General features: G+C 46.9%; 1 long non-coding RNA gene across 1 annotated transcript; it reads left to right on the top strand.

Moving 5' to 3' along the window:
* The first annotated feature begins 307 nt into the window (after positions 1–307).
* Positions 308–10,782, top strand: LOC140419587 (uncharacterized). Its single transcript, XR_011945883.1, has 3 exons — positions 308–409; positions 944–998; positions 9,701–10,782. It is a non-coding gene; the product is annotated as an uncharacterized lncRNA (long non-coding RNA).
* The last annotated feature ends 421 nt before the right edge of the window (positions 10,783–11,203 follow it).

Raw genomic sequence — 11,203 nt, 5'->3', positions numbered from 1 at the left:
ATCCGGGTGTGGATTTTCCCTGAATTTACCGGCCGCCATCTTGGGTAAGAGAGTCAGGTCTTTTGTTCTTGGAGCGGAGCGCTTAGACGGCCATCTTAGTATGGGAAGAGGGAGTGGGCGGGGCTTCCTCCTCTGACAGGCCCCGGGGAAACCGGCGACCGCCGCCATCTTGGGAGTGGAAAGCGGGTCTTTTGTTCTTGGAGCAGAGCGCTGGGGCGGCCATCTTGGTTAGGGAAGAGGGAGTGGGCGGGACTTCCTGCCCGGTGACAACACCCGGGTCACCCGATGGCCGCCGCCATCTTGTGGCGGTGAATTTCTATCCGGGTCTTTAGTGAAGGACAATGAGCTGGAGCTGAGGTTGGAAAGTGTTCAGAGGAAGGTCTGAAATCAGATTTACAGCCAGATATCTGTAAGAACCACAAAGTTCACATTCAGTATGTTTGCCAAATGAAATCACAATGCTGCAAACACTCAGTTCTGAAGAAGAATCAGATTGCATTGGAAATGTTAACTCTCTTTCTCTCTCTTCACAGAAGCTGCCAAACCTGCTGAGGATTTCCACAACTTTCTGTTTTCACTTCACATTTCCAGCTTCTGCAGAGTTTTACTCAAATTATTATGTTTTTGAAATACGGTTACATAACCAGTTAAGAGTAAAGCAATTGTCACCATTTAAATGTCCAAATCAGTGATATTTATTTGTTTAACTGAGACTGGGCTGTTCAGGAGCAATGTCAGAAATCACTTCACAGAAAATATAGTGAAATCTGCAATTCTGTTCAGATTCTGTCAATAGAAACTATAAAAACTGATAGAAGTTTATGAGATGAGAGTATTAATGGTTATAGAATCAAGGGAGATGGATGGATTTAACAAACAGATCAGACATCTGCAAACTGGAGCTTAATGTCTGAGGTTGACTGATTCTGGTTTTGTTTTGAAGGTGGTGTCGGTTTCCTGTCCTGTTTATCTCCACACCCGCTGGTAATTTGCCGGAGGTGAGATCATAATTTTTATTTGCGTCATGAGTAGGCTTACATTAACACTGCAGTGATTAACTATGATTAACACAAATTGACATCACTTGATTTTTATTCAGAATTTAATTTCTTATAACAAGGCTGGAGTTTATGAACACCATAATAACAATCTTTATTATTGTCACAAGTAGGCTTATATTAAAACTGCAATGAAGTTACTGTGAAAATCCCCTAGTTGCCACACTCCGGCGCCTGTTTGGGTAAATTGGGGGAAAATTCAGAATGTCCAGTTCAACTGACAAATCACCTCACGTCTTTCGGGACTTGTGGGAGACCCTTGCAGACACGGGGAGAACGTGCAGACTCTGCACAGTGACCTAAGTGGGAATCAAACCCAAGTCCCTGGTGATGTGAAGCAACAGTGCTAACAACTGTGTTACCGTGGAGGGGAAGAGGGTTGGTGCAGTGACACATCCTTGTCTGATCCCAGTCTTCACTGAGATAGTGTCTGGGGTGTTTCCATTGATGAGGATCATGGATTGTGTGTCCTCATTATGCAGGCGGAGGATGGTGGCCAATTTCTGAGGACAGCCAAATTTGAAGAACATACTGAAAAAAACATCACTTTGACGGCGTAAAGCATTTTTGTGAGGTCAGAAAAGACAAAGAACTGCGATTGCTGCTGTTCCGTATATTTTTCTTGTGTTTGTCAAATAGTGTCGATCATGTCTTTGGTGCCTCGTGAAGGGAGATAACCTAACTGTGACTCTGGAAGGAGCTGTTTGGCCACGAAGAGGAGATCATTGAGGAGGATCCTGGCAATGATCTTCTCTGTGGCAGACAGCAGGGAGTCGCCTGTGCAGTTACCACAATCAGACTTGTCTCTCTTGAATATAGTCACAGTGTCACTGAGATCCCCGGCATGCATCCTTCTTCCCAGGTGAAGAATATGAGATTGTGTAGCTATGCCAGGGGTGTAACATCGCCATGCTTCAGAATTTCAGCAGGAATTTGTTCTGCTCCAGAGGCCATGGTGTTTTTCAGCTGTTGAATGGCTTTTTCACTCCGCTCCAGATCTGGGTACCACGGGGACTGGGCCGGACAGGATACTGAGGAATGGACTTGAGGACGTTAAAGCCAAAGACAGAGTCTCGGTCGAGGGGTTCTTCAGAATGTTCCCTCCAGTGAGCACTGACTGACACTCTGTCCTTGATGAGTTCCCCTCCACACTTTGCTCTCAGTGGGGTGGGGCCATTGACTGCTTAGGTCATCAATTGTATTGGCAGCGCTGATGAAACCGTGCATGTCATTGCTTTCCATGAGCTGTTGGCTATCCCTCACTCTTTCTACCCTCAAACAGCTTCAGAAACTTGGAAAGCCTAGAGCAGGCACCTCAAAAGCACTGGAGCAGTACTTCCAGCAGTGCCTTCACAAGATGCTCCAAGTCCAGGGGCAAGGAGGGCGGCCCCACAGAGGAGAGGGAAAGGGAAAACTGGGAGTGGGGCAAAGAAAGTCTGGGGCAGAGGTGAGTGTAGTGGCCATCACTAAGTAGAAGGTGCTGGGGAAGCTGAAAGGTCTGAAGATGGATAAATCACCCAGTCCGGGTGGACTACACTCCAGGGTACCGAAGGAGATAACTGCGGAGGTTGTGGAGCCATTGGTGGTGATCTTTCAGAATTCACTGGAGTCAAGGGGCTCCCAGGGGACAGGGAAGTGACTAATGTCACACCCCAGTTTAAGAAAGGAAAGAGGTAGAAGATGGGAAATTATCAGCCGGTTAGTCTGACTTTGGTTGTTGACAAGATTTTAGAGTCCATTATTACGGAGTTCTTGGAACTGCATTGTGAAATAGGACTGAGTCAGCACGGCTTCATCAAGGGGAGGTCATGCCTGACAAATCTGTTAGAATTCTTTGAGGAGGTAAAAAGGAAGTTAGGCAAAGGAGAGCCAGTGGATATGATCCATTTGGGTTTCCAGAAGGCCTTTGACAAGGTGCCGTACAACAGGCTGCTAAATAAGATAAGAGCCCATGGTGTTCGGGACAAGGTACTGGAATGGTTAGAGGATTAGTTGACAGGCGGAGATAAAGGGGTCTATTTCAGGATGGCAGCCGGGGACTATTGGTGTTCCACAGGGGTCAGTGTTGAGACCACAACTATTCAATACATTAACGATCTGGAAGAAGGAACAGAGGGCACTGTTGCTAAGCTTGCAGATGATAGAAAGATGTGTAGAGGGACAGGTAGTGTTGAAGAAACGGGAAGGCTGCAGAAGGACTTGGACAGGTTAGGAGAGTGAGCAAAGATGTGGCAGATGTATTAGAATATGGAAAAGTGTGAGGTTATGCACTTTGGAAGAAATAATCGAGGCGACTATTTTCTAAATGGGGAACGGCTTCTTGTTAGGTGAATTGGCCATTCTGAATTCTCTCTCTGTGTCCCCGAACAGGCGCCAGACTGTGGTGACGAGGAGATTTTCCCAGGAACTTCATTGCAGGGTTAATGTAAGCCTACTTGTTACACTAATAAAGATTATCATTATTATTATTAGCTAGTGTACTGTGTGCAGTTCTGGTCGCCACATTACAGGAAGGATGTGATTGCACTGGAGGGGGTGAAGAGGCGATTCACCAGGATGCTGCCTGGGATGGAACATTTAAGTTATGAAGCGAGGTTGGATAGGCGTGGGTTATTTTCATTGGAGCAGAGAAGACTGAAAGGCGACCTGATCGAGGTGTACAAGATTATGAGGGCCATGGACAGGGTGGGTAGGGAGCAGCTGTTCCCCTCAGTTGAAGGGTCAGTCACAAGTGGACACAAGTTCATGGTGAGGGGCAGGGGTTTAGGGGGGTTTTGAGGGAAAACCTTTTCACCCAGAGGGTGGTGACAATCTGGAATGCACTGCCTGGGAGGGTGGTAGAGGCGGGTTGCCTCACATCCTTGAAAAAGTACCTGGATGAAGACTGGCACGTCATAACATTCAAGGCTATGGATCAACTGCTGGCAAATGCGGTTAGGTCGGTAGGTCAGGTGTTTTTCGTGTGTCAGTATTGGATTGGATTTGTTTATTGTCACGTGTACCGAGGTACAGTGAAAAGTATTTTTTTGCGAGCAACTCAACAGATCAGTAAGTACATGAAAAGAAAAGGAAATAAAAGAAAATATATAATAGGGCAACACAAGGTACACAATGTACAACAAAGAACAAAGAAATGTACAGCACAGGAACAGGCCCTTCGGCCCTCCAAGCCCGTGCCGACCATACTGCCCGACTAAACTACAATCTTCTACACTTCCTGGGTCCGTATCCTTCTATTCCCATCCTATTCATATATTTGTCAAGATGCCCCTTAAATGTCACTATCGTCCCTGCTTCCACTACCTCCTCCGGTAGCGAGTTCCAGGCACCCACTACCCTCTGCGTAAAAAACTTGCCTCGTACATCTACTCTAAACCTTGCCCCTCTCACCTTAAACCTATGCCCCCTAGTAATTGACCCCTCTACCCTGGGGAAAAGCCTCTGACTATCCACTCTGTCTATGCCCCTCATAATTTTGTATACCTCTATCAGGTCGCCCCTCAACCTCCTTCGTTCCAGTGAGAACAAACCGAGTTTATTCAATCGCTCCTCATAGCTTATGCCCTCCATACCAGGCAACATTCTGGTAAATCTCTTCTCCACCCTCTCTAAAGCCTCCACATCCTTCTGGTAGTGTGGCGACCAGAATTGAACACTATACTCCAAGTGTGGCCTAACTAAGGTTCTATACAGCTGCAACATGACTTGCCAATTCTTATACTCAATGCCCCGGCCAATGAAGGCAAGCATGCCGTATGCCTTCTTGACTACTTTCTCCACCTGTGTTGCCCCTTTCAATGACCTGTGGAGCTGTACTCCTAGATCTCTTTGACTTTCAATACTCTTGAGGGTTCTACCATTCACTGTATATTCCCTACCTGCATTAGACCTTCCAAAATGCATTACCTCACATTTGTCCGGATTAAACTCCATCTGCCATCTCTCCGCCCAAGTCTCCAGACAATCTAAATCCTGCTGTATCCTCAGACAGTCCTCATCGCTATCCGGAATTCCACCAACCTTTGTGTCGTCTGCAAACTTACTAATCAGACCAGTTACATTTTCCTCCAAATCATTTATATATACTACAAAGAGCAAAGGTCCCAGCACTGATCCCTGTGGAACACCACTGGTCACAGCCCTCCAATTAGAAAAGCAATCCTCCATTGCTACCCTCTGCCTTCTATGGCCTAGCCAGTTCTGTATCCACCTTGCCAGTTCACCCCTGATCTCGTGTGACTTCACCTTTTGTACTAGTCTACCATGAGGGACCTTGTCAAAGGCCTTACTGAAGTCCATATAGACAACATCTACTGCCCTACCTGCATCAATCATCTTAGTGACCTCCTCGAAAAACTCTATCAAGTTAGTGAGACACGACATCCCCTTCACAAAACCGTGCTGCCTCTCACTAATACGTCCATTTGCTTCCAAATGGGAGTAGATCCTGTCTCGAAGAATTCTCTCCAGTAATTTCCCTACCACTGAAGTAAGGCTCACCGGCCTGTAGTTCCCGGGATTATCCTTGCTACCCTTCTTAAACAGAGGAACAACATTGGCTATTCTCCAGTCCTCCGGGACATCCCCTGAAGACAGCGAGGATCCAAAGATTTCTGTCAAGGCCTCAGCAATTTCCTCTCCAGCCTCCTTCAGTATTCTGGGGTAGATCCCATCAGGCCCTGGGGACTTATCTACCTCAATATTTTTTAAGACACCCAACACCTCGTCTTTTTGGATCACAATGTGACCCAGGCTATCTACACCCCCTTCTCCAGACTCAACATCTACCAATTCCTTCTCTTTGGTGAATACTGATGCAAAGTATTCATTTAGTACCTCGCCCATTTCCTCTGGCTCCACACATAGATTCCCTTGCCTATCCTTCAGTGGGCCAACCCTTTCCCTGGCTACCCTCTTGCTTTTTATGTACGTGTAAAAAGCCTTGGGATTTTCCTTAACCCTATTTGCCAATGACTTTTCGTGACCCCTTCTAGCCCTCCTGACTCCTTGCTTAAGTTCCTTCCTACTTTCCTTATATGCCACACAGGATTCGTCTGTTCCCAGCCTTTTAGCCCTGACAAATGCCTCCTTTTTCTTTTTGACAAGGCCTACAATATCACTCGTCATCCAAGGTTCCCGAAAATTGCCGTATTTATCTTTCTTCCTCACAGGAACATGCCGGTCCTGTATTCCTTTCAACTGACACTTGAAAGCCTCCCACATGTCAGATGTTGATTTGCCCTCAAACATCCGCCCCCAATCTATGTTCTTCAGTTCCCGTCTAATATTGTTATAATTAGCCTTCCCCCAATTTAGCACATTCATCCTCGGACCACTCTTATCCTTGTCCACCAGTACTTTAAAACTTACTGAATTGTGGTCACTGTTACCGAAATGCTCCCCTACTGAAACATCTACCACCTGGCCGGGCTCATTCCCCAATACCAGGTCCAGTACCGCCCCTTCCCTAGTTGGACTGTTTACATATTGTTTTAAGAAGCCCTCCTGGATGCTCCTTACAAACTCCGCCCCGTCTAAGCCCCTGGCACTAAGTGAGTCCCAGTCAATATTGGGGAAGTTGAAGTCTCCCATCACCACAACCCTGTTGTTTTTACTCTTTTCCAAAATCTGTCTACCTATCTGCTCCTCTATCTCCCGCTGGCTGTTGGGAGGCCTGTAGTATACCCCCAACATTGTGACTGCACCCTTCTTATTCCTGATCTCTACCCATATAGCCTCACTGCCCTCTGAGGTGTCCTCTCGCAGTATAGCTGTGATATTCTCCCGAACAAGTAGCGCAACTCCGCCTCCCCTTTTACATCCCCCTCTATCCTGCCTGAAACATCTAAATCCTGGAACGTTTAGCTGCCAATCCTGCCCTTCCCTCAACCAGGTCTCTGTAATGGCAACAACATCATAGTTCCAAGTACTAATCCAAGCTCTAAGTTCATCTGCCTTACCCGTAATGCTCCTTGCATTAAAACATATGCACTTCAGGCCACCAGACCCGCTGTGTTCAGCAACTTCTCCCCGTCTGCTCTGCCTCAGAGCCACACTGTCCCTATTCCCTAGTTCTCCCTCAATGCTCTCACCTTCTGACCTATTGCTCCCATGCCCACCCCTCTGCCATACTAGTTTAAACCCTCCCGTGTGACACTAGCAAACCTCGCGGCCAGGATATTTATGCCTCTCCGGTTTAGATGTAACCCGTCCATCTTATACAGGTCACACCTGCCCCGGAAGAGCTCCCAATGTAACTACATAAACACCGGCATCGGGTGAAGCGTACAGGGGGTGTAGTTAATCTGGTCAGTCCATAAGAGGGTCATTTAGGAGTCTGGTGACAGTGGGGAAGAAGCTGTTTTTGAGTCTGTTCGTGCGTGTTCTCAGACCTTTGTATCTCCTGCCCGATGGAAGAAGTTGGAAGATTGAGTAAGCCGGGTGGCAGGGGTCTTTGATTATGCTGCCCACTTTCCCCAGGCAGCGGGAGGTGTAGATGGAGTCAATGGATGGGAGGCAGCTTTGTGTGATGGACTGGGCTGTGTTCACGACTCTGAAGTTTCTTATGGTCTTGGACCCAAAAGTTGCCATACCAAACTGTGATGCAGCCAGATAGGATCTGTAAAAGTTGGTATGAGTTAATGTGGACATGCCGAATTTCCTTAGTTTCTTGAGGAAATATAGGCGCTGTTGTGCTTTCTTGGTGGTAGCGTCGATGTGGGTGGACCAGGATGATTTTTGGAGATGTGCACCCCTAGGAATTTGAAACTGCTAACCACCTCCACCTCGGCCCCGTTGATGCTGACAGGGGTGTGTACAGTACTTTGCTTCCTGAAGTCAATGACCAGCTCTTTAGTTTTGCTGGCATTGAGGGATTGATAGTTGTCGCTGCACCACTCCACTAGGTTCTCAATCTCCCTCCTGGATTCTGACTCGGCCAGACTTGATGGGCGAAAGGCCTCTTCACTGTTGCTGTTGATACAATGTTAGGTGGCATTGTTGACAGCCCAGACGATGGCATAAAATTGCACGGAGATATTGACAGACCAGGTGAATGGGCAAATTTGTGGCAGGTGGAGTTCAATATAATCAAGTGTGAGGTTATCCGTTTTGAACCAAAAAATAATAAAACAGAGGACTTTCTAAATGGAAAGATATTGAGTACAGTGGATGTCGAAGGTGCACTGATCCTTAAAATGCCCCGAACAAGTGCAGAAAATAATCAAAAAGGAATGCTAGCATTTATATCCAGAGGATTGGAGTATAAAGTCACAGAGGTTATGCTGCAGTTATACAAAACCCTGGTAAGACCCCACTTGGAGAACTGTGAGCCATTCTGGGCACCACACCTTCTGGAGGATATTGTGGCCTTGGAGGGAGTGCAATATACGTTTACTAAAACGATACGCCACGATACCTGGACTACGGGGGTTAGGTTACGATGAGAGATTATTGATTGATTTATTTTATTTATTGTCACATGTACCGGGGTACAGTGAAAAGCATTGTTCTGCGTACAGTCCATAAAGATCGTTCCATACGTGAAAAAAAAACATAGGACCTACATAAATGCACAGGCAAGGGGTGAGCATACAGAGTGCATTACTACTCAGTAGAGAAGATGTGTGAAGAGATCAGTTCAGTCCATAAGAGGATCATTCAGGAGTCTGGTAACAGCGGGGAAGAAACTGTTGTTGACCCTGTTCGAGCGTGTTCTCAGACTTTTCTCTGATGGGAGAAGTTGGAAGAGAGAATAACCCGGATGGGGGGGGGGTCTTTGATTATGCTGCCCACTTTCCCAAGGCAGAGGGAGGTGTAAACAGAGTCAATGGATGGGAGGCAGGTTCGTGTGATGGTCTGGGCTGTGTTCGCAGTTCTCTGTAGGTTCTTACGATCTTGGACCAAGCAGTTGCCATACCAGGCTGTGATGCAGCCAGATGGGATGCTTTCTATGGTGCATCTGTAAAAGTTGGTAAGAGTTAATGTGGACATGCTGAATTTCCTTAGTTTCCTGAGAAAGTATAGACACTGTTGTGCTTTCTTGGTCGTATGGTCGACGTGGATGGACCAGGACAGATTGTTGGTGATGTGCACACCTAGGAATTTGAAGCTGTCAACCATCTCCACGTCGCACCATTGATGCAGACAGGGATGTGTACGATACTTCGCTTCCTGAAGTCAATGATCAGCTCCTTAGTTTTGCTGACATTTAGGGAGAGATTGTTGTTGCTACGCCACTCCACTTGGTTCTCTCTGTCCCTCCTGTAGGTATTGAAGATGTCGAGGGATATGATGGATAGTGTGGGAAAACGGTGCTGTGGTAGATCAGCCAATGATCCCATTGAATAGTTCAGCAGGCTCGATGGGCCGAATGGCCAACTGCAGCTCATATTTGTTGTGATCTCCTGGTCAGGAAGCTGTGAGCTTGGATTTGTCAATCAGCTTGAATCAGCACCTTCAGGAGAATAGAGAGGGTGAATATTAGATACAGCAGAGTGAGAATGGAGGGAGATTGTGTGGGATGGAGATTAACAGCTTTCAGGGAATAAAAGAGGAAAAAATGTGACATAGAAACTAGAATTGTCTGTTCTGAGTTTCTGTCCTGTACTGACAGTGATGAATTTTGTAAATTGTTTTTACAGGATATTAGATGAGAAGGAATTACAGACAGAAATCTCAATAGTCAAGCCTCGATCTGATAGTCACTCCCTTCCCTGGAACCTCAATATCTCCCGCCTTTGAATCTAGAAGAAGAAATGTTTTCCCGAACTGTCAGCTAAAGATTTAAAACATCAGTGTGACTGAAAAAACACCGAGACCCACACAACACACACCCGAGTGAGAGTTTTCCAGTGAACTGACTGTGGAAAGAGCTTTAACCAGTTACACAGCCTGAAAGAACATCACACCATTCACAGCGAGGAGAGATCCTACCCGTATTCTGAACTGATTGTCGAACCTGGAGAGACAGGAGGAGACCCAAAACATGGAGAAACGGTGGAAATGTGGGGACTGTGGGAAGGGATTCAGAGTCCCATCGAAGCTGGAGATTCATCGACGCATTCACACTGGGGTGAGGCCGTTCACCTGCTTTCAGTGTGGGAAGGGATTTACTCAGTTATCCACCCTGCAGAGACACCAGCTAATGCACACTGGGGAGAAGCCATACACCTGCTCTCAATGTGAGAACGGATTTACTCGGTTATCCACCCTGCAGAGACACCAGCTAATTCACACTGGGGAGGGGCCATTCACCTGCTCTCAGTGTGGGGTGGGATTCAGTAATTTATCCAACCTGAAGAGACACCAGCGAGTTCACACTGGGGAGAGGCCATCCACCTGTTGTCAGTGTGGGAAAGGATTTTCTCATTTATCCAACCTGCAGAGACACCAGCGCGTTCACACTGGGGAGAGGCCGTTCACCTGCTCCCAGTGTGGGAAGGGATTCACTCAGTCATCCAACCTGCTGACCCACCAGCGAGTTCACACTGGGGAGAGGCTGTTCACCTGCTCCCAGTGTGGGAACGCTTTAACAACCTCATCCAGCCTGCTGAGACATCAGCGAGTTCATAAATAACTACAGTGATTGGAATTTTCCATTAATCACACCCAGGACTGAGCCGTGTTCATTGGGGTCTGGTTCTGCTGATGGAAATAAACTGCAGCCACTTACAGGGACTCATATTCAGGCTAAAAGTCAAATAAATTAGATCTGTGGAAAATACGCAGTGTGTTGGAACTTTTTAATATCTCTGACACAAGTTAGTTCCTTTTGAAGTTCTCTCGCTCTCCCCTGTCTCTTCCATCCTCACCTCCAACAAGAAGTGTGAGGAGCTTGTGGAGCTTCTTTGTGACTGAGATTGAGTAAATCCGATCAGCCGCCTCTGCTGCTTCCCTCCCTTCCACGAGCCCACCGGACCAAACTGTCTCTAAATTTCATCCTTTCACGAGCACTGAACCCACATCTTTCTCTATTTTCTCTCCCATCTCCCCTCATGCCCTCCCAGAGCTCATCTTGTCCATGAGACCCAGCTCCTGCTCCATTGACCCTATTCCCACAAAACTGATCACCCAACTTCCCCATGTTCACTGACTTTGTTGAATCTTTTCTCTATCAGGTACTGTCCCTCTCCTTCTGCTGTCAT

Source organism: Scyliorhinus torazame, chromosome 5 (genome assembly GCF_047496885.1).
Source record: "Scyliorhinus torazame isolate Kashiwa2021f chromosome 5, sScyTor2.1, whole genome shotgun sequence".
NCBI lineage: Eukaryota > Metazoa > Chordata > Chondrichthyes > Carcharhiniformes > Scyliorhinidae > Scyliorhinus > Scyliorhinus torazame.
Note: the sequence above shows the minus strand (reverse complement) of the source record. Positions and strands in the feature narration are given on the sequence as shown.